This window comes from Diceros bicornis, unplaced genomic scaffold, assembly GCF_020826845.1.
Source record: "Diceros bicornis minor isolate mBicDic1 unplaced genomic scaffold, mDicBic1.mat.cur scaffold_202_ctg1, whole genome shotgun sequence".
Lineage (NCBI taxonomy): Eukaryota > Metazoa > Chordata > Mammalia > Perissodactyla > Rhinocerotidae > Diceros > Diceros bicornis.
The window spans coordinates 468,967-495,527 of record NW_026691092.1 but is presented as its reverse complement, the minus strand read 5'-3'; the positions used below and the strand labels follow the sequence as shown (position 1 = coordinate 495,527).

The 26,561-nt window shown below is 41.6% G+C and overlaps 1 pseudogene; it reads right to left on the bottom strand.

The window, feature by feature from the left end:
- Positions 1–816: 816 nt before the first annotated feature.
- LOC131402656 (olfactory receptor 2V2-like) lies at positions 817–26,124 on the bottom strand (annotated as a pseudogene).
- Between the last annotated feature and the right edge of the window lie 437 nt (positions 26,125–26,561).

Here is a 26,561-nt window from a genome sequence, read left to right as displayed (position 1 = left end):
ACATATTACTATGTATTTGTCAAAACCCATAGAATGTACAACACAAAGAGTGACCCTAATTCATTCCTTTTTAAGCCTTGGTATTCATTTGTTGCAATTTTTCTCTTTTTTTGAACATTATTACTAGGATTTTATTGAGTATATTTGTCATTTATTAGAATCTAATTTAGTTTTATTTATCCTTTCGATGTTTGTCTTTTAGTTTGTGAAGCCTTCCTCTAATATTTATCATTTTGTGTCGTCTATTTTCTTTGTGTTTAATTTTCTGCTCTTTTTCTAGCTTGTGATGAATGCTTAGAACTTAGAAATTCAACTTTTCTATATTATACACAATAATATATAAATATATATAATCTAGGATTATACATTTCTCTCTAAGGATAGTTTTAATTCCACCCCAAAAGATTTGATGAATAGTATTTTTAATTGGAAATACATTCTAATTTCCATCGTAGTTTACTCATTAATCATGGGTTGTTTACAAATGTATTTATTAATCTCCAAGCATGTAGGAATTGACGTTAGCAATAAGAATTAAGAAGTTAAGCTCAGGGCATCCTCTGATAGCAGATGTAGTTCCAATTTTGAATAATAAGTAATAGCAATCCCAATGCGTTACTTCTGCACAGATCTTGAGTTCACAAAGTCCTGTATTCCATTTTAATGTATTTTACAAAAGAATTAGTCCAAAAAAGACTGAGGGGAAAAAGCTGGTTTTTCATCAGAGCTATAGAGTACTGCTTTAGGGTTTAAAAAGACCTCTGCAAGTCTTGGGTGTCATAATCCTGATTATTAATGAGGAAACTGAAACTCACATAAAGTAGATTACTTACCCAACATCACATAGCCAGGAGGTGGCAGCACCAGGCACAGGATGCTCTGGACCTTCAGGCCTGCCTGCCAACCCTGCAATGGTCCAGCCTCTTCCTCGGGGTCCCCATCACCTCCCGGTTCCTCAAGCTATAAATGAGAGGATTGAGCATAGGAGTAAGGTCCGTGTAGAGGATAGAGACCACCTTGTCATGGCAGGGGGCCCGGTAGCGCCTAGGCCTCAGGTAGATGAACATGGCTGCCCCATAGAAGAGGGAGACAGCTGTCAGGTGGGAGGTACAGGTGGCCAGAGCCTTTTCACCATCCTGAGCAGAGTGCATCTGGAAAACAGCCCTCAGGATGCGAGCATAGGAGGCCAAGATGATGGAGAAGGGAAGGAACAGCATGAAGACACAGCAAGAAAATATCACATTCTCAAAAAGGGATGTGTCTATACAGGCCAGCTTCAACAAAGATAGCATCTCACAAAAGAAGTGGTCCACCTCCCTCAAACCACAGTAGGGAAAGGTCATTACTACTACCGTCTGGATCAAACTGTCTATTATCCCAAAGGCCCAGGAGCTCCCAGCAATCCCAAACAGATTCTCTGACTCATGAGGATGGGATAGTGAAGTGGGTGGCTAATGGCCACACAGCGATCATAAGCCACGAGTCCCAGCAAGAGCCCCTCCGATCCCACGAGACAGACAAAGTAGCCAATTTGTATACCACAACCCACAAAGGAGATGGACTTCCTGCCAGACAGGAAGTTGACTGCCATCTTTGGCGCATTGGTACAGACCAACATGAGGTCCATGAGGAAGAACTGAGGAAGAAGTACATGGGTGTATGAAGTCAAGCATCTGTGTAGATAAGGAAGATGAGGAGGACATTCCCACAGAGGGCCACTGTGAAGACTATCATGATTGCTGAGAAAAGTACAAGGTCAGTTGGACTGTGGGAAAAGATGCCCAATGGGACAAAGTCATCTGTGGATGATTGGTTCAACCACGTCTCCGTGGCTCAGTTGATGTTTCCGGTAACCTGTGAACATGGACAAAAAATATTGGTTGGACTGACATTTCTTTAACCTCTGCATTCCACATCTTCAGCTAGCTGTTTTGTTTGTAACTCATGAGGCCTCAGCAACAAAAGCTTTGGGACATAGAAGAGGACACTCCTTCATATCCCTATGACACAGCAATAGGAGTTCTCCCAGCTCATGGAATTGGACCACATATCTGGACTGGTGTGTATCCTTATCTAGATGAGTAGAAACTGAGTTATTTTATGTGTCATGGGACCTTTGGAGAATCCCCTTTAGCAGGCAAAGTCTTGGCTTTACTGTATGATACAGAGTCTACTGTCTGAGACCACATGGACTTGGTAAACTATCTCTAAGAGGGCTTAGGCCATTTCACTCCCATGAGATAATTTATGTGTTACAGAAAGGGAAGGGAATCAAGCATAATTTTCTCTTTAGTCTGTATATCTTTCTGTATGTGCTGAGAGTTTATCATGCTGGCCACTCTGTTATGTTTGTAATATCAATTATGGAAGTGCTCTCTAGTGCCCCATATGAGAAGGAAGAGCTGCAGTTGGATGCCATTGTTGTCAATATTGGGTTGACAAAAAGTCACAATCCAATGGGGAGCAACAGTGACTTGGTTCCCAAACCTCTTAAGAACAGTGAGGTCTTTAATTGTGCTGAGACTTTTAAATAACTCCAGGATCAAGGCTTCAGTATAAGTGGGCTGGAATCAAGTACAGTTAATACCTACTTACAAAGTTACTTTTAGTAGAAATCAAAGAGCCTTCTTTATAAAAACTTTCTGACTGAAAACTTGCACCTGGCTTTCTGAACCTTTTACTCACTGCCTTATAAAAGTTTCAATCAATTTATTTGGAGCGTGTCACTGAAAAGGGATTTTCCTTGATCTTTGGTCAAGAATTTTTTCTAAATATGTTACTATGGAATGAAACAGGAGGCATGGCCTGATTTTAGACGGACAAAGCTAAATCGAGGAATAAAAGTCATGCATATTAAAAAAGATAAAACTCCCTTGATGATATGATAGTTGCAGTATCTGAACCCAAGGCAAATAACAGAATAAATAATTATAAACAACTGAGTGGAAAACACTGCCATTATTTAGGCACAACTCTTTTATTGTTGTCCTCACACTCACCCAGTGAACCTTGTTTTCACTGTCTAAGGCCTTTACGGTTTTTATAGGATTCTCTCTCTTCTCTCTCATCAGCCTCCTTCTAATTTCACTTGTCTCATGATCCATCCAGGGCTGAACTATCAGGCATTTTCATGGTTCTGAAGGTAGCACAGCAGTGAATATTTTTTCCTTAAGTTTGTATGAGCTATCTACTGCTGTGGAACAAATAGCTCCAAAATTTAGCAGCTTGGAATAAAACAGGGAACATTTGTTATCTCACAGTTTCTGTGCATCAGGAATGTGGGTGCAGCTTAGTTGTTTGCCTCTGGTGTTATGTCTCTCAGGAGGTTACCGTCAGCTGTTGGCCAGATGATAGTCCTCTCAGGGCTGGACTGGAGGAGGCTCCACTCCAAGATCACTCGTGCGGCTGTTGGCAGACTCAGGCCCTCTTCAAAGGCCCCTCACAGCATGGCAGTTGACTTCTCCCAGGGTGAGTGATGGAAGAGAGAGGGAGAGCAAAAGCACCCCACACAGAAGCTGTGGTCTTATAACCTGGAATTGGAAGTGACACTCTGTGAGCTCTGCTGAGTTCTAGTCTTTAGAAGTGAGTCACTAAATCCAGCCCATGCTCACTGGGAAGGGAGCCCACGAGGGCATGAATACCAGGAAATGGGGACCAATGGGACCATCTTAGAGGCTGTCTGCACAGCCTTTCATGTTCTAGTCTCATACCCTGATTGCTGATATAAATAAATGGGACTCAGATAATTTTAACAAGTGATCTTGTCATGTAAGAAAGGTGGTGCCATGCAAGTTGCCTAGAAAACAAAGAATCAAAGATTTTGAGTTTGTCAGTCTGTTTCTCATCTGCCTGGTCTAGTGACAGGCAATACACAATCAGTAAAAATAATGTTTGACTTTTGCATCGCACAGTGCTCATACCTATTCCTCATTTGACCTCATAGTGATCCTGCAATGAAGGTACAGTGATTATTAAATTAGCCCCTCTTTTACAAATGAGCAAGTTGAGGCTCTGAGGAGCTGGCTGGATTGTCCAAGGTTACATGGTGAGTAAGTATGGGCCCCTTCCCAAAACTTGAGAAGGGGCCTTTGGAATGTAAGTTCCAGATACTTTATACCTGGCTGTTTGAGGGAAAAATATCTTTAGAAGGGCAAGCTACCTTATCTTGGAGAAATTCTCAGATAGGAAATTACAGTTCCCTTTCTGTAATTCTTAGCTCTCTCAGCAGGCTTCTGATCCATAATCTGTACTCTTAAACATTAGAGATCCTTTTACTGAAGGGCAGTACTGGTTTCCTTTCGGATATAACTCTCATCACTGTTAAATTAATTAAACAAGGAGGCCAATAGGCTGAGTGGCTTTAATGCCTTACCATCCTACCAAGCAAACCCAAACCTAAGCCTGTAAATGTCTCAAGACAAAGATATCAAAACCTAAGGACAATCAACCAAAAATAGCCAACTAGGATTTCCAATAAGTCAAATGCTTAAGTATAGCCAATCAGATAACTTCCTTGCTTTTCTTCTGCCTTTTCTCTATAAAAGTCTTTCCCTTGGTTCCTGTCAGTGGAGCACTCCTAAGCACTTCCAGTTTGATGCTGCACAATTGGAATTGCTTTTTGCTCAAATAAACTCTTAAAATTTTTAATGTGCCTCAGTGTATCTTTTAACATCACAGATGAATACATGATCATTTATGGTTAAGTTTCTGTCTTTTGTGTTGGTTAGTAGAAGTGGAATTCGTAATCATAGATGAAAATCACAATTACATTTCTGGCCCTGTGAAACTCAGGGAAAGATCTCAGGGTGATGACCATGAGGCTGAGGTGGAGGAGTCAGAGAATCTTTCTGTCCTCCTGTCTCTCCAAATGAGACCAAAATCCCCATTGGATCCCAGACACCCCTCCCAAGCCTCAGCCCCAACTCCAACTTCCAATTGCCTGCCTGAATATATGCAATCACATTTCTTGCTGACACCTCAAACAGAAAACAATTTAAGCTTTAATTCTTACCTGCATGTCCCAGAAAAACAATATTTCCTATTCCCATCTTATTTCTTTAAAATGATACCTATTGCCCCATTCAAGCTCAATAAGATCCATGCTGGCTACCCCATGTACCCCAAATCAAACACTCTCCTGGTCCTGTTGGTTTGTCTTAACACAGACTCTTGCTTCTTACAACCAGCCCTCTGTTTTCATCCTTGGTGTCACCGCTATGTTCAGAGCATCACCGTTGCCAGCATGCATGTAATGGCCCTGACTGTGCCTCTCCTTGCGTACTGCAGTGTACTGCAGTGTGTACTGAGAGCCACTCTGTGGGTCCCTTCACAGGTCAGACTTTGAGCCCACGTCCACCTCTAACGGATTGAAGTTCCCATGTGGTCCCGCTCTCCCTTTTCAGCTTTTCATCCCCAACTCCCTCTAAACAAGCCCTATATTCCAAATGATCTGACACCTGCAGCTGCCAAATACAGCTTTTGTTTGACCTTTTTGGTTTGCACATGCTGTTCCATTCACGTGGCATATCCTCCTCCAAAGTCCTCTAGTCCTCTGAGCGGGTAAAACTTGATTGCATACAACCAAGAAACAGCTTTACTTTTAGCTAGGACCACTATAGAATCTCCTTCCCTACCTATTTGGTTTTTTTTTTACTTAAAGACACTTTATGTATATTTTAATATCTGATAAGTCTACTCGTCCTTCATAGTTTTTCTTTTTTAGTATTATTTTATTGAGGTCATATTGGTTATAACATTGTGTAAATTTCAAGTGTACATCATCATTATATTTCAGTTTCTGGGTAGACTGCATTGTGCTTACCACCAAGAGTCTAGTTCTTAATTCGTCACCATACATATGTGCCCCTTTACCTCTTTCACCCTCACCCCACCCCCTTCTCCTCTGGTAACCATGAATATGTTCTCCTTATCTATGTGATTGACTATCTTCCACGTATGAGTGAAATTATATGGTATTTGTCTTTCTCTGTCTGACTTATTTTGCCTAGCATAATACCCTCAAGGTCCATCCATGTTGCCACAAAAGGCACGATTTTGTCTTTTTTTATGACTTTTTTTATGACTTTAGTATTCCATTGTGTATATATACCACATCTTCTTTATCCATTCATCGGTAGATGGGCACTTAAGTTGCTTCCAAGTCTTGCTATTGTGAATAATGCTGCAATGAACACAAGGGTGCATGTATCTTTACGTATTGGTGTTTTCAAGTTCTTTGGATAAATACCCAGCAGTGGAATAGCTGGATCATATGGTAGTTCTATCCTTGATTTTTTGAGGAATCTCCATACTGGTTTCCATAGTGGCTGCACCAGTTTGCACTCCCACCAGTATGACAGTTCCCTTCTCTCCACATCCTCTCCAACACATGTTGATTCCTGTCTTGTTAATTATAGCCATTCTGACGGGCATGAGGTGATATCTCATTGTAGTTTTGATTTGCATTTCCCTGATAGTTAATGATTTTGAACATCTTTTCATGTGCCTGTTGGCCATCTGTATATCTTCTTTGGAGAAATGTCTGTTCAGGTCTTTTGCCCATTTTTTAATCGGGTTGTTAGTTTTTTTGTTGTTGAGATGCATCAGTTCTTTGTATATTTTGGAGATTAAGCCCTTATCAGATAAATGGTTTGCAAATATCTTCTCCCAATTGTTAGGTTGTCTTTTCGTTTTGTTGATGGCTTCCTTTGCTGTGCAGAAGCTTTTTAGTTTGATGTAGTCCCATTTGTTTACTTTTTCTATTGTTTCTCTTGCCCGGTCAGACATGGTGCTTGAAAATATGTTGCTAAGACCAATGTCGAAAAGCGTACTGCCTATGTTTTCTTCTAGAAGTTTCATAGTTTCAGGTCTTACATTCAAGTCTTTAATCCATTTTGAGTTAATTTTTGTGTATGGTGTAAGGTAAGGGTCTACTTTCATTTTTTTGCATGTGGCTGTCCAGTTTTTCCAACACCATTTGTTGAAGACACTTTCTTTTCTCCATTGTATGTTCTTGGCTCCTTTGTCCAAGATTAGCTGTCCATAGATGTGTGGGTTTATTTCTGGGCTTTGGATTCTATTCCGTTAATCTGTGTGTCTGTTTTTGTGCCAGTACCATGCTGTTTTGGTTGCTATAGCTTTGTAGTATATTTTGAAATCAGGGAGTGTGATACCTCCAGCTTTGTTCTTTTTTCACAGGATTCCTTTACTTATTTGGGGTCTTTTTTTGTTCCAAATAAATTTTAGGATTCTTTGTTCTATTTCTGTGAAAAATGTTGTTGGAACTTTGATAGGGATTGCATTGAATCTATAGATGGCTTTAGGAAGTATGGACATCTTAACTATGTTAATTCTTCCAATTCAAGAACACGGAATATCTTTCCATTTCTTTGTGTCTTCTTCAATTTCTTTCAGCAATGTTTTATAGTTTTCCGTGTACAGCTCTTTCACCTCTTTGGTTAAGTTTATTCTTAGGTATTTTATTCTTTTTGTTGCAATTGTAAATGGGATGGTATTCTTAATTTCTCTTTCTTCTACTTCGTTACTAGTGTATAGAAATGCAACTGATTTTTGTACATTGATTTTGTATCCTGCAAATTTACCATATTTGTTTATTACTTCTAAAAGTTTTCTGGTGGATTCTTTAGGGTTTTCTATATATAAAATCATGTCATCTGCAAATAGTGACAGTTTCACTTCTTCCTTTCCAATTTGGATCCTTTTTATTTCTTTCTCTTGCCTGATTGCTCTGGCTAGGACTTCCAGTACTATGTTAAATAAGAGTGGTGACAGTGGGCATCCTTGTCTGGTTCCTGTTCTTAGAGGAATAGCTTTCAGTTTTTCACCATTGAGGATGATATTAGCTGTGGGTTTCTCATATATGGTCTTTATTATGTTGAGGTACTTTCCTTCTATACCCATTTTATTCAGAGTTTTTATCATAAATGGGTGCTGTATCTTGTCAAATGCTTTCTCTGCATCTAGTGAGATGATCGTGTGATTTTTACTCTTCATTTTATTGCATAAGCCTCTTTGGATTGTTGATTTCAGGTTCGTTGGATAGATTCCCAGTAATGGGATGGCTGGGTCATAGGGCATCTCTATTTTTAATTCTTTGAGGAATCTCCATACCGTTTTCCATAGAGGCTGCACCAGTTGGCATTCCCACCAGCTGTGTATGAGGGCTCCTGTTTCTCCACATCCTCTACAGCACTTGTTGTTTTTTGTCTTGGTGATTATAGCCATTCTAACAGGCATGAGGTGATATCTTAGTGTTGCTTTGATTTGCATTTCCCTGATGATTAGTGATGTTGAACATCTTTTCATGTGCCTATTGGTCATCTGTATATCTTCTTTGGAGAAGTGTCTGTTCATTTCCTCTGCCCATTTTTTGATTGGGTTGTTTGCTTTTTGTTGTTCAGTTGTGTGCGTTCTTTATATATTGTGGAGATCAACCCCTTGTCAGATGTATGTTTTGCAAATATTCTCTCCCAGCTGGTGGGTTGTCTGTTCATCTTGATTCTGGTTTCGTTTGTCTTGTAGAAGCTCTTTAATCTGATAAAGTCCCACTTGCTTATTTTTTCTTTAGTTTCCCTAGTCTGGGTAGGCATTTCATCAGAAAAGATTCCTTTATGACCAATGTCAAATAGTGTGTTGCCTATATTTTCTTCTATGAGTTTTATTGTTTCAGGTCTCACCTTCAGGTCTTTGATCCATTTTGAGTTAATTTTTGTGAATGATGATAGCACATGGTCCACTTTCATTCTTTTGCATGTGGCTGTCCAGTTTTCCTAACACCATTTATTGAAGAGATTTTCCTTTCTCCATTGCATTTTCTTAGCACCTTTGTCGAAAATTAGCTGTCCATATATGTGTGGTTTTATTTCTGGGCTTTCAATTCTGTTCCATTGATCTGTGTGTCTGTTTTTGTACCAGTACCATGCTGTTTTGATTACTATTGCTTTGTAGTATGTTTTGAAGTCAGGGATTGTGATGCCTCCTGCTTTGTTCTTTTTTCTTAGGATTTCTTTAGCTATTCGGGGTCTTTTGTTGCCCCATATAAATTTTATTATTTCTTTTTCTATTTCTGTGAAGAATGTCATTGGGATTCTGATTGGGATTGCACTGAATCTGTAGATTGCTTTAGGTAATATAGACATTTTAACTATGTTTATTCTTCCAATCCATGTGCATGGGATATCTTTCCATTTCTTTATGTCATCATAGATTTCTTTCAGTAATGTCTTGTAGTTCTCATTGTATAGGTCCTTCACCTCCTTGGTAAGATTTATTCCTAGGTATTTTATTCTTTGTGATGCAATTGTAAATGGTATTATCTTTTTGAGCTCTCCTTCTGTTAGTTCATTATTAGCATACAGAAATGTAACTGATTTTTGTAGATTGATTTCATACCCTGTGACTTTGCTGTAGTTGTTGATTATTTCTAGTAGCTTTCCAACGGATTATTTAGGGTTTTCTATATATAAAATCAAGTCATCTGCAAATAGTGAGAGTTTCACTTCTTCGTTGCCTATTTGGATTCCTTTTATTCCTTTTTCTTGCCTAACTGCTCTGGCCAAAACCTCCAGTACTATGTTGAACAGGAGTGGTGAGAGTGGGCAGCCCTGCCTCATTCCTGTTCTCAGAGGAATGGCTTTCAGTCTTTCCACATTGAGTATGATGTTGGCTGTGGGTTTGTCATAAATATCCTTTATTATGTTGAGGTACTGTCCTTCTATACCCATTTGGTTGAGAGTTTTTATCATAAAAGGATGTTGTATCTTGTCAAATGCCTTCTCTGTGTCTATAGAGATGACCGTGTGGTTTTTATTCTTTTTTCTGTTATGTGATGTATCACGTTGATTGATTTGCAGATGTTGAACCATCCCTGTGTCCCTGGTATAAATCCCACTTGATCGTGGTGTATGATCTTTCTAATGTATTGCTGTATTCGGTTTGCCGATATTTTGTTGAGTATTTTTGCATCTATGTTCAACAGTGATATTGGCCTGTAATTTTCTTTCTTTGTATTGTCTTTGTTTGGCTTTGGTATCAGGGTGATGTTGGCCTCATAGAATGATTTAGGAAGTGTTCCATCTTCCTCTATTTTTTGGAATAGTTTGAGAAGGATGGGTATCAAATCTTCTTTGAATGTTTGACAAAATTCACCAGAGAAGCCATCTGGTCCTGGACTTTTATTTTTTGGGAGGTTTTTGATTACTATTTCAATCTTTTTACTTGTGATTTGTCTATTCAGATTCTCCATTTCTTCTTGGTTCAGTTTTGGGGGGTTGTATGAGTCTAAGAATTTATCCATTTCTTCTAGATTGTCCAATTTGTTGGCATATAATTTCTCATAGTATTCTCTTACAATCCTCTGTATTTCCGTGGTATCCATTGTAATTTCTCCTCTTTCATTTCTAATTTTATTTACTTGAGCCTTTTCTCTTTTTTTCTTAGTAAGCCTGCCTAAGGGTTTGTTGATTTTGTTTATCTTCTCAAAGAACCAACTATTTGTTTCATTAATCCTTTCTACTGTTTTCTTGGTCTCAATTTCATTTATTTCTGCTCTGATTTTTATTATTTCTCTTCTTCTGCTGACTTTGGGCTTTGTTTGTTCTTCTTTTTCTAGTTCTGTTAGGTGTAATTTAAGGTTGCCTATTTGAGATTTTTCTTGTTTGTTAAGGTGGGCTTGTATCACTATGAGTTTCCCTCTCAGGACCGCTTTTGCTGCATCCCATATGGTTTGGTATGGCATATTTTCATTTTTGATTGTTTCCCGATAGTTTTTGATTTCTCCTTTAATTTCATCAATGATCCATTGGTTTTTCAGTAGCGTCTTGTTTAATCTCCACATTTTTGTCACGTTCCCAGTTTTTTTTCATGGTTCATTTCCAGTTTCATAGCATTATGGTCTGAAAAGATGCTTGTTATGATTTCAATCTTCTTAAATTCATTGAGGCTTGCTTTGTTTCCCAACATATGGTCTATCCTTGAGAATGTTCCATGCACGCTTGAGAAGAACGTGTAGTCAGCTGTTTTTGGATGGAGTGCTCTGTATATGTCTACTAGGTCCATCTCATCCAGTTTTTCATTTAAGTCTACTATTTCTTTATTGACTTTTTGTCTGGATGATCTATCCATTGATGTAAGTGGGGTATTAAGATCCCCTACTATTATTGTGTTGTTGTTAATGTCTCCTTTTAGGTTTGTTAATAGTTACTTTATGTATATTGGTGCTCCTATGTTGGGTGCATATATATTTATAAGTGATATGTCTTCTTGGTGGAGTGCCCCTTTTATTATTATACATTTCCCTTCTTTGTCTCTCTTAACCTGTTTTATCTTGAAGTCTACTTTGTCTGATATGAGTATGGCAACACCTGCTTTCTTTTGTTTGCCATTAGCTTCAAATATCGTCTTCCGTCCTTTCACTCTGAGCCTGTGCTTGGCTTTAGTTCTGAGATGTGTTTTCTGGAGGCAGCATATTGTTGGGTCTTGCTTTTTAATCCATCCTGCCACTCTGTATCTTTTGATTGGAGAGTTCAATCCATTTACATTTAGAATAATTATTGATATATGAAGGCTTAATGTTGCTGTTTTGTCACTTATTTTCTGGTTCTTTTGTGTTTCCTTTGTTTCTTGTCCCATTTGTTTTGGACTGCCAATTCAGTTTGGTTGTTCTGTCTTATGACTCTTCTAGTTTTCTCTTTGTTTATCATTTGTGATTTTGTTTTGATTATTTGTTTAGTGGTTACCTTGAGGTTTGTGTAAAAAATCTTGTGTATCAGATATTCCATTATCTGATGGCCTCCTATTTCCTTATACTAAGTCAATTCAATCACTTTCCTCTTCTCCTTCTAAGTCGTTCTTGTTATACCTTATTTTATCTTGTGTTGTGGCTGTGTGTTTACAGTGATGAGGTTAAATTTATTTTTGGTGAATTCCTTCCTTTGACCTTGATTTTAGTATTTAAATAGTTGCTAACCTATTCCGGTAAAGATCTACTATTTTTCTGAGTTTGTTTACCTATTTTTCTCCTTGCTCCAAGCTTTGTATTCCCTTTCTCTTCTTTTGTTAAGGCCTGAGGGCCTTTTTGAGTATTTCTTGTAGTGGGGGTCTCGTGGCCATGAACTCCCTTAGCTTTTGTTTATCTGGGAGAGTTACTATTTCTCCATCATATTTGAAGGATATTTTTTCTGGATAGAGTATTCTTGGCTGAAAGTTTTTGTCTTTCAGTATTTTGAATATATCATTCCAGTCTCTCCTAGCCTGTAAAGTTTTTGTTGAGAAATCCACTGAGAGCCCGATAAGAGTTTCTTTGTACGTTATTTTTTGTTTTTGTCTAGCTGCCCTTAATATTGTTTCTTTGTCATTGACTCTGGCTAGGCTTACCACTAGGTGTTGTGGAGAGGGCCTTTGTCTGTTAATATATTTAGGTGACCTGTTGGCTTCGCTTACTGGTATTTCCTGCTCCTTCCCCAGATTTGGGATATTCTCAGCTATTATTTCCTTGAATAGGCTCTCTGTTCCTCTTTCCCTCTCTTCTCCCTCAGAAATACCTATAATTCTTATGTTACATTTCCTAATAGAGTCAGATATTTCTCGGAGACTTTCTTCATTTCTTTTTAGTCTTAGTTCTCTCTCCTCTTCCATCTGGACCATATCTGTATTCCTATCCTCTAAAATGCTAATTCTTTCCTCCATATTGTCAGCTGTGTTCTTTAAAGATTCCAGATTCTCCTTTATCTACTCCATTGTGTTCTTCATCTCCATCAGCAGTGATTGGTTTTTCTTTATGATTTCAATCTCTTTTGTGAAGAAACTCCTAATCTCACTGAATTGTTTGTCTGTGTTGTCTCATATTTTGTTGAGTGTTTTTATGATAGCTATTTTGAAATCTCTGTCGTTTAGATTATGGATTTCTATGTCTTCAGGGTTGGTTTCTGGGTGTTTGTCATTTTCCTTCTGGTCTGGTGATTTCATATATCTTTGCACTGTGGGTCCTGTGTTGGCTTTGTTTTTCCTCATCCTGGAAATCTCTGGTTGCAATTTCCACCTGCCACCACTGTGTGGTGGTAAAAGGCTGTGTAATCTAAGCCTCCTGCACTCTGCCTTGGTTTTTCTGCTGAGATCCACGGGTCAGATTGCTTGGTCTAGTCTGCCGCTGATCGCTTGGTCTGGTCTGGTCAGCTGAGCTGCAGGTTCCAGTTTGCGGGGAGGGGGTGGCTCTCTCTTTTGCCCTCTGGGTCCCTGGTGTGGGGGGCTTCTCTTTTGCCCCTCATTATCCGCTCTCTGGGGTGCTCAGATGTTGATGGTAGCCCTGTGACTCTTTTGAGTCCTCTCTCCCCACTTCCTCCAGGGGCCCAGCACGTTCCACTCTCAGATGTGCTGTAGTGTGGATCTTTCTGATCTAGCTTTTCACTGTCTTGGATTCCGTTGTTGGTCTGTGACTGTTCCTTTTGTTGTATCTTATCGGGGGAAGAGTTCATGGGAAAACTCACTCCGCCATGATGCTGACGTCACTCTCCTAGCCTCTGTATTTTTTACCATTGATCTATTTGTCTATTTCTTTGCCAATACCATGCTGTCTTGATTACTGTAGCTTTATAGTAAGTCTTGAAGTCAGGAAGTGTCAGTCCTCCAACTTTGTTCTTCTTCAATACTGTGTTGGCTATTCTGATTCTTTTGCCTCTTTTCCAGGTAAACTTAGAATTAGTTTTGTTGATATTCGCAAAAATAACTTGGTGGGATTTTGATTGGGATTGCATTGAATCTATAGATCAAAGTAGGAAGAACTGACATTTTAACAATATTGAGTCTTCCTATCCATGGACATGGAATATCTCTCCATTTATTGAGAATTTCTTTGATTTCTTTCTTCAGATTTCTTCATATAGATCTTGTACCTATTTTGTTAGATTTATTCCTAAGTACTTCATTTTGTGCGGCGCTAATGTAAATGGTACTGTGTTGTTTTTAGTTTCAAATCCCAATTGTTCATTGCTGGTATATAGGAAAGCAATAGGCTTGTGTATGTTCACCTTGTATCCTGTAACCTTACTATAATCACTTCTTAGTTCCAGGAGTTTTTGTCAATTCTTTGGGATTTTCTACACAGATAAACATGTCATCTGTGAACACGAACATTTTTATGTCTTCCTTCTCAATCTGTATGCCTTTTTTAAAATAATTTTATTTATTTTTCCCCCAAAGCCACAGTAGATAGTTGTATGTCACAGCTGCATGTCCTTCTAGTTGCTGTATGTGGGACACGGCCTCAGTATGGCCGGAGAAGCGGTGAGTCATTACACACCCGGGATCCGAACCCGGGCCGCCAGCAGCGGAGCGCGCGAACTTAACCGCTAAGCCATGGGGCCGGCCCTCTGTATGCCTTTTATTTCTTTTTTCTTATCTTGTACTAGATAATTGCACTGGATACAGAATTTTAGGTTGACGATTTTTTTTCTTTCAACACTTTAAATATTTCACTTCATTCAATTCTTGCTTGCACGGAATTCTGATGAAATTCTTATCATTGTTCTTCTATAGGTAAGGTGTTTTTATCCTCTGCCTTCTTTCAAGATTTTTCTTTTTGTCTTTGATTTCTGCAATTTGAATATGGTATGCCTAGGTGTAGATTTTTAGTTTTTTATCTTGCTTAGTGTTCTCTAAGCTTCCTGGATTTATGGTTTGCTCTCTGTTATTAATGTGGGGAAATTCTTAGTCATTATTACTTTAAATATTTTTTCTGTTCCTTTCTCTCTTTCTCTTCCTTTTGGTATTCTTATTATGTATATATTGTATCTTTTGTAATTGTCCTACAGTTCTTGAATGTTCTATTCTGTTTTGTTTTGTTTTCACTTTTTTCTCTTTGTATTTCAGTTTGGGAAGTTTCTATTGACATATCCTGAAGCTCAGAGATTTTTTCCTCAGCCATATCCAGTCTACTGGTCAGCCTAGCAAAGGCATTCTGCATTTCTGTTAAAGTGTTTTTGATTTCTAGTATTTCTTTTTGTTTCCTAGTATTTCTTTTTGATTCTTTCTTAGAGTTTCAATCTCTCTCTTACATTATCCATTGGTATTGCAATGTTGTCCACTTTTTCCTTTAGAACCCTTAGCCTATTAATCATAGTTATTTTAAATTCCCTGTCTAATCATTCCAAAATCATTGCCATATTTGAATTTGGTTCTGCTGCTTTCTTTTTCCCTTCACACTGTTTTTCCTTGCCTTTTAGCGTGCCTTGTAATTTTGGTTGAAAACTGGACATAACGCATTAGGTATTAGGAACCAAGGTAAACTGGCTGTGATTAAGTGTGATGATTTATGTTGACCTGGCTAGGAGTTACACTGTGTTTGCTGTGGCTGTAGCTCTCTGAGAGCTCAGGTTCCTCTCGTGTCCTTGTTTTTATCTACCCCAGAAAGTCCTTCATAAATAGAGTTTGAGCCTTGCAGTCTTTTCAACTGCAATCTGCTGTTATTGTGCAGGGGTCCTGTTGCTGTGTGGTGAGGTGTTGGGAGGGGGAGTGGCCTATGGTTCTATGATTAGGTCTCAGTCTTCTTATGGGCCAGTGCCCCTGAGATATGACCTTCACAAATGATTCTCAGCTTTTTTCCTGCCTTACCTATGACAGGAAGGCTAGAGGCAGCTGGAGTTGGCTAATCGTTCTTCCTCAGGTCAGAGGAAATAGTTTCCCTTGAGTGCTGGTCTTTGTTACAGAGAACTGGAGGAAGAACAGGGTGCTCCAACATATTTCAAAATGGTGGCGTTTCCTCTGTCCCTGCTCATAGCAGGAGGGGATTTTCCTCCAGTCTTCACAGTGAGAACTCAGTGAGGCTCCTGAAGGTAAAACTCAAGAAAGTGTAGGGGTCCCCTGGAGTTTGGAACTCTCCAGCTAGTCCACAATCTGCCTCCAGCAGTTGAAAAACTACAGTTTGTGTTCCTGCTGGTACTGGGTCCACCAGCGGACTTCTCCACTTGGGCTCTGCTCCTGGTAACCTGTGATTCTCTGTATCCACCTCTCTCCAGTGTTCAGGGTAGTTGTCTGCCCTGTGACCTCAATTCTCTGACAGATCTAAGAGGAGATATTGTTTTTTAGTTTATTCGGTTGTTTTCTGTTGTAAGGATGGGAGTGATGCGTCTAAGCTTTTCATGTTGCAGAGCAGAAACCTGAAGTCTAGGTTACCTTTCTACTGTGCCTGAGGTTCTGTCTCATGCTGCCAACAAAGAGACCTAATTCCACTTAAATGACCCATTTCCTTGCATTGACTTGATTTTTTTCATGCTATTGGTCTCTTCTCTTGCTTCTTTGACCTACTGAAAGCAACTTGTCCAGCAAGAAGGTGACAGTTGAAATCGTGGTCAGTACCTGGCCCCACAATGAGGTTGTAAGCTTCCAGGTTACTAGAAGGCAGATGACAGCTGGGCCCCAGCTTGCGTGGGGCTTATCTTGCCAAAACCAGCTCCAGGCTGAGCAAAGACTCCGCCCAGCGCCCCCATCCTGCCCAGGTCACCTGCTGCTTCTCTGTTTCCCAGTCCTAGGGCTCTCGCTGACTGTTCTTCTATAAATCCACCCTCCAAGGGAGGTTTGGAGAGCATCCCAGGGAGGCAGCAGCAGTGAGAGATACACAGAGCCCCAGAAATGACATGGTTTTGGACCTTGGTCTGCAAAGTCTTCTCCAAATTGTTGCTGGGAAAGAGGAAGACTGTAAGAGTTCCTTGGCCTCATGTGGACTGTGGCAGCCAGTACACAGGGGTCCGGTGGCTGGAAGAAGAGTCCCCCAAGTCTTATCAGCGTGGGGGGGGGGGTTCCAGGACTGAGTTCCAGGCCAGGACTTTGGAAGTAGGCATCACCACCAGACACGACATGGCCTGAAGTCAGTCCAGAGCTGCTAGTGGAAGAGCCCAGGAAGGAAGCAAGTGGAGTGTTGGGAGTAGGGCGAAGGCTGGGCCCAGGGCCACAGATGCCAAACCAGAGATGCCCATGCTGGAGGAATGCTGGGAGAACACCAGCATCATTAAGTTTGCAATAATTCTTTTACATAATTTTTGAAAATACTTTAACCTTTAAGAATCAAAATGGCTACATTTGGAACACTATGTATCAGTCAGTTTTTTGACGTTAGAAACTGGTAGGCCATGGTCTTCAAGACAAAAAGCAAGCATTGCTGTCCTTTGAAACAGCTGGTGAATCTCGCGCTGCTGTGTGTGCATGAAAGAACCTTTTATACTTGTATTTTTTGTGTTGAATATCTATTTTTAATTTGCATAATTATGTTTTGATTCTTCATGCTTTCTCATTTTATAGAATTAATTTGCATTGACCATAAGCTATAAATAAAAGAAATAAATGTGTGAAATAAGTGGCTAAAAGAGGAGCGGATTTCCTTTGATGAATGGGGGCGGGGTGGGAAGAAAACTGTAGATGGGGTGGATGTGAGGGTCTCCCAGCCTTGGGAATGTAATGCTCATGAGAGGCAAGTTCCTGCCCTCCACGGAGAGAAGGGGGGTACTGCCACTCCCTTAAGCCAACCCTAAAAGAACATTAGGTAACTTTGGGGGATACCTGCAAGAAGAGCTTGGCATCTTATTTGATAAGACTGTTGATCTGCCCAAAGGAAAACTGGGGGTTTAGCCCTTGGAGAGAATCTGCCCAGCCCCCCAACAAGGCACACACAACAAGGTGTGAGTTTCCTGTGGGTCAAAGAACATCTGGAAAGCTGGCCATATTGAGCCATTTTGCTGCATCCTTTCTTTTTTTTTTTTTAAAGATTTTATTTATTCATTTTTCCCCCCAAAGCCCCAGTAGATAGTTGTATGTCATAGGTTCACATCCTTCTAGTTGTTGTACGTGGGACTCGGCCTCGGGTTGGACGGAGAAGTGGTGCCTTGGGGCGTGCCCGGGATCAGAACCCGGGCCGCCAGCATCAGAGCGCGCGCACTTAACCGCTAAGCCACTGAGCCGGCCCTGCTGCATCCTTTCTAAGCACGCTGTCTGCTCGGTGACAGGTCCAGCATCACAGGAGCATTGGGGTGTCCTGGAATGAAAAGGCAGAGCAGAGGTCAGGGGTTCAGCCAAACCTGCAGGAACTGAGGAATGGGGAGGACCCAGACGAGGCTGTGGCTGCACGATGTTTCCCTCATCTCTCTCTCTTGCCTCTGGTGCTGAGGGAACAGCAAGAGCCTGTCAGAGGGAGGAAGGAGAGGTTTCTGGAGGCAGAACAATCCCTCCCCATTGCAGGCCCCCAACCTGTCAGGGGTCAGAACTGGATGTGAGTTCAGTGTTTGCAAACTGGACAGATCATTTAACAATTAAATTTATATGAACACTGTGGGCCCTGCCCAAGATGCTACTGAGGGACAAGAAAGAAGGATGCCACAGAGGCAAGCAAAGGTAGTGATGTGAAAACGCTAAAAGACATAAAAACATGTCATGTCACTACTTCGTAGGAAGACTGTTAAATCAGAAGGTTTCAACTGTACATTTTAAAAAGATTTTTTTGTGATTGTTTCCCATCGACATGAGGCAGAAAGAAAAGAAGCACTGACTTACTTTTTTAATTACAAAAGCAATACATGATCCCTGTAAAAATTTATGTACACCACAAAAATTTACAGTGCCACAGTACCCCATACTTTATTTATCTGGTTTCCTAGTAGCATGTAGGTGGTTTCCAACCTTACACTGCTGCAGTGAGCAGCCTCAGTAACTTTAGGTACTGGTGTGAATATTTCTGTAGAACAGATTCCGGGATGTGGAACTGTTGGGTCAGGAATGTTCACATTTATAAATTGGTTGACAGTACCAAAATTGACCTCAATATGGCTGCACCAATTTAGAAGCCTGGCAAAAATGTGTGGGAGTGCCTAATTCATGGGAATGTTTGTCTTCTCATGTAAGATTCCTGTGTGGCCAATGATGACTTGACTTGCACCTGCAGTGGAGGTTGAGGTCCTCTCTCAGCCTTTGTGAGTTAGTGTCCCCAGGCTGCCTCAAGCAGGAGAAGCCTCACAAGCAGACTCCTCACAGGTGTGTTTGTTCACTGGACTGGGATCCACCCATAAGTGCTGGGTTCACTGGTTCCCAGTCTTGAGGGATAACGGCATGGAAAATGTGAACAGTAGGGAGGACTAAATATATCATGCCCTGTTTTTAGAAACTTGCAAAAGGGTCATGGGACATGGGCTGGAAGGAGATGGGTGTCTACTCTGAATGTTCTGGCCACCTGAATGGCCTCCAGCACAGTCTTTGTGGCTCACAAAACATGTAGCTGAATGTCTAAGATCCCTTCCAATTTAAGGCCAGGCTTCCCATCATTTAAAATGTGCTGATGGAGCTACTGGTCATTTAAAAATGATTTAATGTTGCCTTTTGTATCAGCTATATGTTTTCTTTTCTCTTTTTCTTTTCCTTTCTTTCTTCTTCTTTTTTTTTTTGTGAGGAAGATCAGCCCTGAGCTAACATCCATGCCAATCCTCCTCTTTTTGCTGAGGAAGACCGGTTCTGAGCTAACATCTATTGCCAATCCTCCTCCTTCCCCCCACCGCAAAGCTCCAGTAGATAGTTGTATGTCGTAGTTGTACATCCTGCTAGTTGTTGTATGTGGGACGCCACCTCAGCATGGCCGGACAAGCGGTGAGTCGGTGTGCGCCCGGGATCCGAACCGGGGCCGCCAGTAGCGGAGCATGCGCACTTAACTGCTAAGCCCCGGGGCCAGCCCCTGCTTTTCTTATTTAATGCACAAAAATGATCTCAAAGGAATAGATAATGGTCGCATACAGTCAAGGAACATATCTTTAATGTTATCACAAAAACGTTTGTGAGTAGGATCCCAAAATATTTGCAAACTAATGCAAATCATTACAGAAAATGAAACTTCATTTTTCTGAATATCATACACAATATGTTAATAAGGCTATAATTTTATCATAACAGGTGGCCAAGCATACTTTCCTAAGTTCAAAAATGCATTTATTTGATTTGTTAGAGAAACAAATCACAATAGATGGCCCAATGCCCTGTTTGGAATTGTATAAAACGAGTCCTGTGCGGGAGCTGGTGTCTTCCGAGAGCCAACCATGTGCATCTCCTTCCAACTCCACTAGCAATGTCACATTGGCAGCCAGAGGTCAGCCACGGTGGGACTACTTACACCATGGAAATCAGCAAATGCTACAGACGTTTTTCCCCAGACAGCCAGTTATTAAACATTTTCCAGACACCACTGCATTCCTTTATCATTCTCTTTATATATTACTATATTTTGGAATGAACCATTTGAGAATAAGTTACAAACATCAGGTCCCATTACTCCTTAATACTTTTTTTGTGTGTGTGTGAGGAAGATCAGTCCTGAGATAACATCTGTTGCCAATCCTCCTGTTTTTGCTGAGGAAGATTGCCCCGGGCTAACATCTGTGCCCATCCTCCTCCACTTTATATGGGACGCCAACACAGCATGGCTTGACAAGCAGTGCGCCAGTGCGCGCCCAGGATCCTAACCTGCAAACCTCGGGCCACCGAAGCGGAGCGTGCGCACTTAACCATTGCACCACCGGGCCAGCCCATTACTCCTGAAGAGTGTATTTCTTAAAACAAGGGCATTCTCATACATCAAAATCAGGAAGTTAACATTTGTCCAATATTACTATCTGATCCACAGCCATTTTTTAAAATGTCTCTTTTTCTCCAAATAATGTCTTCTATAGGTCTAGGGTCCCACCCAGGGTCACCTGTTGTGTTTACCATCACCTGTTGTGTTTACTCTTTCGTCTCCTTCAATCTGAAATAATTCCTTAACCTTGCCTTTATTTTCTATGACCTTGACATTTTTGAAGAGTATCAGTCAGTTTGTCTGATGTTTCCTCATGATTTATGAATGTTGGGGGCAGGAACACCTCAAAAGTGATGCTGCTGTGTTTTTTTCACCGCATTGTATCAGGAGGCACATAGTGTAAATTTATGTCATATCTGGTAATGTTAACTTTCGTCACTTGGTTAATATGGTGTCTGCCAGACTCCTCCACTATAAAGTTGATTGATAAGTGTTTTGTACTTCTAAATTAATAAGTAAGTAATTAGTATTTTGTGGGGAAATATTTCAGACCTCTATTGTAGGGTAGAGCTTTCTCTTCTCCTTCATTTATTCATTCATTTATTTATGTATATCAGTGTAGATATAGATACTCTTGGATTCCTATTTTCCTTAATCCGTAACCACCATTAATTATTTGATGTTCAAATTTGGCCAGTGGGAGTCCTTTAAAGCTGACTTTTCTGTACAATTGGCATCTCCCCATCATTCCTTGAACATTTCCTTACTTTCTGGTAGAGGATGTTGGAGACTCATTCCGGTATGTTCTTTTCAACACCACCAAGCTATTAACTCAATTCTGACACCATCTACCTAGAGATAGTGTCAGATCTGACAGGTGAAGGGCTCAGTCCTACAAGATTGCCCCCACTTCACACACCAACTGCAAGTCCAGGTTGTTACCTGTGCTTTTGACCAATGCACGATAAATCAGAGGTTTCCACAATCCACTCCTTGGGTTCAATTAATTTGCTAGAGCAGCTCACAGAACTCATAAAAACAGATTACTTACTAGAGTACTGGTTTATTATAAAAGGATATAACTCAGGAACAGCCAGATGGAAGAGATGCATAGGGCTAGGCATGTGGGATGGGGTGCAGAGCTTCCCTACTCTCTCCAAATGCCACTCTCCCTGCATCTCCAAGTGGTCACCAACCTGGAAGCTCCTCTAACCCACTCCTTTTGGGTTTTACGGAGGCCTTATTACATAGGCATGATTGATTAAATCATTGGCTATCAGAGATTGAACTCCATCTCCAGCCCCTCACCCCTCCAGGGGAGGGGAGTGGGGCTAAATTACAACCCTCTAATCACATAGTTGCTTCCCCTGGCAACCAGCCCCATCCTTAGGGACTTTTCAGAAGTTATGGCATAATTTAAACTCGGGTGTGGTTGAAAGGGGCTTGTTATGAATATGAAAAGACACCCTTATCACATAGGAAATTCCAAGGGTTTTGGGAGCTCTGTTCCAGAACTTAGGTTGAAGATTAAATATATATTTCTTATTATAAATGAGAATATCACACCCATCTTTTCTCTGACCCAGCCCTGGAGTCCTTCATTTCTGTAAGGAGCCTTGGTTCCTTTCAGTGGAAAATAATACTAAAAACCAAGTTCTGGGTGCTAGGAGTGCTCATTGGTACAGGAGTATTGTTTCTTAAGCTCTCAAAGCAGCTAGAGCTAGGAATCATCTGTATGCACACATATCCAACTCCCTATCTATCTATTTATCTATCATGCACCATCTATCTACCTATCCATCAATCATCTAGCTATCTATCATGCGTGTGTTCCATCTATCTATACAAAGTAAAAACCACAAGGTCACAGAGTTCTTCTTTCATTCTCTCCTTTCCCCTGTCTGTATTTTTTGTAATTTCCTTTCTCTGACAGAGAAACTTGACTCTCAGCACGCTTGGTGAATTTTCTCATTTGCTTGTTGAGCAATTCTTGTCATTCTTTACTTTAATGTTCAGATTGCCCCACAATTGATGAGTTGGAGCCTCTTCAGCCCAGCCTCTCTGTCCTCTTGCTAGACCCCATCAGTTATGAGCACATCTGTACTTTCTGGCACAAGATGCTCCAGATGCACACCGTGCTTTCTCTGCCCCAGCCCCGGGATCAGCTTTCTCCAAGTTCATTTTAGTGGGGACTGACATTTAAGACTAGGATCTGAGCCCTAGATGAACTCACTGCTTAAGAAGTGACATTGCTTCTAGATGTTTGTAGAGCTAGAAAATATATACAAAAAATATACAAATTAACTGATACCTCTAATCCAATCCAATCAGGTTTCTCCCTTTTCCCCCCATTCCAGTTTCCTTCTCCATCTTCCACAGGAACACCCCGGCTCCTGGCAACATCAATCTATTTTCACTCTATTGTTCATTCCTACCATACACACAAACAAGCCTTGGAACTGCCTCTTTCTCTTAAAGAAGGTCACACACACACACACACACACACACACACACACACACCCCTCTATGTGTGGGTGAGTGGCTATGTGCATGTGTGTAGCCAGGCCCTCCCTGGTTGTCCCAGCCCCTCGCTGGCTCTCTCTCTCCTTTCGTACCAGGAGGTAAATTTCTGATATCTCCTTCCACAGTGTCCTCTGGGCTGACCACTTTGTTTCTAGATAACAACCCCTTGACCCAGCCCACCACGTATCCCTCATGACGGTCCTCTGCCAGTTCTTGGCTTCATATTTCTTACTCCCTTCAGGACACACAGGGAACCAGCCCTCACATGTGCCACTCACCCAGTGCTCTGAGACCCCCTGCTCCCTCCGGCCCCCTGGACTCCGTTCATCTTCTGCAACCCAGTCTGTGTCCTCTCCTTAAGGCTCCTCAGGAGACATGCCTCCTCCCCAGGCACAGTCGGTGGGCCTCGCTGCTGACTCAGGACCTCCAGCGCTGCTCCCCACCACTGTCCTGAGGCGGGAAAGCTCAGAAGACTGCCGCAGAAGGCGAGGTCTCCTGAGCCTCCAGCAGCCGAGGTCTGCGGTGGCTGGACACCGACACCATCCTGGGCTCCAGTAATAGCCCCTGGGGCCTGCTGTCCTTGCCAGGGCTGCTGGTTTTGTTTTATTCATTTTTATTATGAAAAGCATGTGGTGGTTGGGATTTTTGGAGGGAGGTGCACATTAGCACCCATTTTTCTAATCTGACTACCATGTTGCATTGATGTTAACTTTTTCACCTATTCATATGAAGTTTTGACAAAGATTCCTTGACAAAAATCAGGTGCCTTTGAGCCCTCTTCTTCACTACCATCAACCTTGGCCTATAAAGACTGCAGTTTCCCAGCACAAATGATTTCTTTTACCACCCTGCCTAAGAGACTTGAACAAACTCTGGCATCATTTCTAACAACTCAAGGCTGTGTCCCTGGGATGACCCATTCTCCTTTGAAGTTCCTACCTGGGAAAACTCAGAGCTCACAAAGGAATTTACCATCTGTGTCAGCCAACACTTGACGATAGGGTCCCTGTCTCCCAGTCTCTCTAGGAGAGTGGGAGCCAGTGTCCACAAGCAGTTAGCAAACCCAGATAGCCTAGTCATATGGACCAATCCTCCTTCCTGCTTTTTGTAAATTTCCACTTCCCTGCTTTCTCTCCCCACTCCCTCATCCTCCCTTTAAAACATGTAGTTACCTCTGCACTAGTTGAATTTGGGCTGAACTTACACTAGACTCTCTTCTGTCAACTTAAAAAGGAAATTTGCCTGTTATTTTATCTCAAAATGAATTTATTTGGGAATAGCCAAAAGAATTGCAATTTGGAATCTGCATGCTATGGCAAACCGTAGGCAAATCCAGAAAACACAAAAGGCGAGCTCCTTTTATAGAGAAAATGGGGGCAGTAGGGAGGGGCTATTGTAAAGGAAAGTCCATTAGGGGAGAGTAACAGTTCAAGGCAGCAATGGCTTCTCATTGGCTGAGCTGTGGCATTTCTCATTGGCTGGGCTGTTGCCAGGTGGGGAGAGAAATGTTCCTCCAATAGTAAAGTAGTTTTACTTGCTGTCCAATATGCAAACATCTCTTCCTGTTTGGTTTAATTGAGGATGTGTGATAGGGTGTGAGAGCTCCCCCTACAGGCCTTAACACCAATTGTGTTAAGATTTCTACTATTAATTTCCACACTTCCATACTGCAATAGTTATTACTGAATAAAATCTGTCTTGGTTGCTTGGGCTTCTTATGAACCCATGCAGAAGCTCCCTGATGGGCATCTGAAACCATCAATTCATGGCCTAAAATGAAAATACCCACTACCTGAGAACCTAGAACTTGCCCTTTCAAAGCCGCCTTTCCCTCTATCCCCTCAGTCTAGCCACGCTGCCGTCTCTTACCATAAATCCTCCCTCTGGACCCCCAGGACATCCGGCTTACCTCAGAGTGCTCCTTGGACCCTCAGACTAGCTGAATAACCCATACCTTTGCAGGCCTCTTAGAGCCAATGCTCCATGCCACTGTTATCAAAAGGAGAAAACATCACAGTGGAAGGCCCAACTCCTACATTATACAGACAGGAAACTCAGCCACACAGGCACATCCCCAATTCTGTGCACAGAGGATTCAAAAGAGCATAATATCTGTAGTACATCTTTCTGGAGCATCAATTTTACTATAAGATTTGGAAGAAACAAAGCTATTTAGAGTTCTAGGCAGCTCACACAAATCCATCAGTGTCGGCTACAAGATCAAAACTGTCCTCAGATAGCAGAGTGGAAACTGTCACCAGCAGCTGAAATGGGAAAAATGGCTCTCAAGAAGAATAGATGATCCACCCATGCCCTTGAATTCTCCTGAAACCTCTTTTTTGAGCTGTAGGAAGATTACTGTACCCTATGATAGACTACCAGAAATGCTTGTGACTCCTACTCTTCAGCAACCAAACGCTCTTTTGGACTCTTGAAGCTTGGAGGCTGAACACAGCAGAAACCTGCCCCTGCACATGGAGCTGCTGTGAATGCAGAACCAGAGTCAGCTGTTGAAAGTCCTTGGTGAAGCTAACTCCCTTCCAGCTCTTCCCTAAGGCCGAGGAGTAATGAGTCCTTCCCCTATGGGGTCATTCCACTGTGTCCTCTCAGTTGCCTAGCAGGAAACCCTGAACCATCTCCTCTCACCCATAAACACGGAAGAAAAGAGGGACAAGAGTAGAAGGGAGAAGGAAAAACAACTTAGTCTCTGAAGTTTTGCCCAGGTGAGGGTGGAGGGACTGGCCTGCACCTAGGTCCAATGGACCTCTCCTCTTATCTTCCAGGTGGATCCTGGCCATCCTTTAAGCTCAGCAGTTATTTTGGACACAATGCTTTTGAAGGCCATAGAGGTGCCAGATAGCATCTTAGTCTGAAAACCATGGAGAGAATGTCACAGTATTTGTACACCTCCATCCTCCACTGTACAAAGTCCTCTCAGCTGGGCTTGCCATGCACAAACAGCAGCATATATTTCTTGCACTGCTTCTACCCACACTATTTGTGTCCCACACCTGGTCGACTTCCTGCACCATGTTGTTGGGCTCCATGGAGCTTATGATATTCATGCTCCACAAAGTACAGGAAGCATGGCTTGAATTCCCCACACTGTTTCTTGTCTTAGCTGACCACCACTGGATGTTTGATAGCTTCACTCTCTTTGAGCTTCCTGCCTGGTCTTTCCGGCTGACCTGAAACACAGATGTCTTCCTATGAAGGCCACTGATTTTCTGAAAAGTGATGCTGATGAACTTCAGCCCTGACTCCTGGCCCTCCCCAGGCTGTTGATTTTCTGTGTTGCTTCTCTTATAGTAGCCAGCCCTGGTGGGCTAGTGGTTAAGATTTGGTGCACCACCATGGCTCATGTTTGTTTCCCAGTCAGGGAACCCAGCACCCATCTGTCAATTGTCATACTGTGGTGGCTGGGTGTTGCTGCAATCCTGAAAGCTATGCCACCAGTATTTCAAATATCAACAGGGTCACGCAT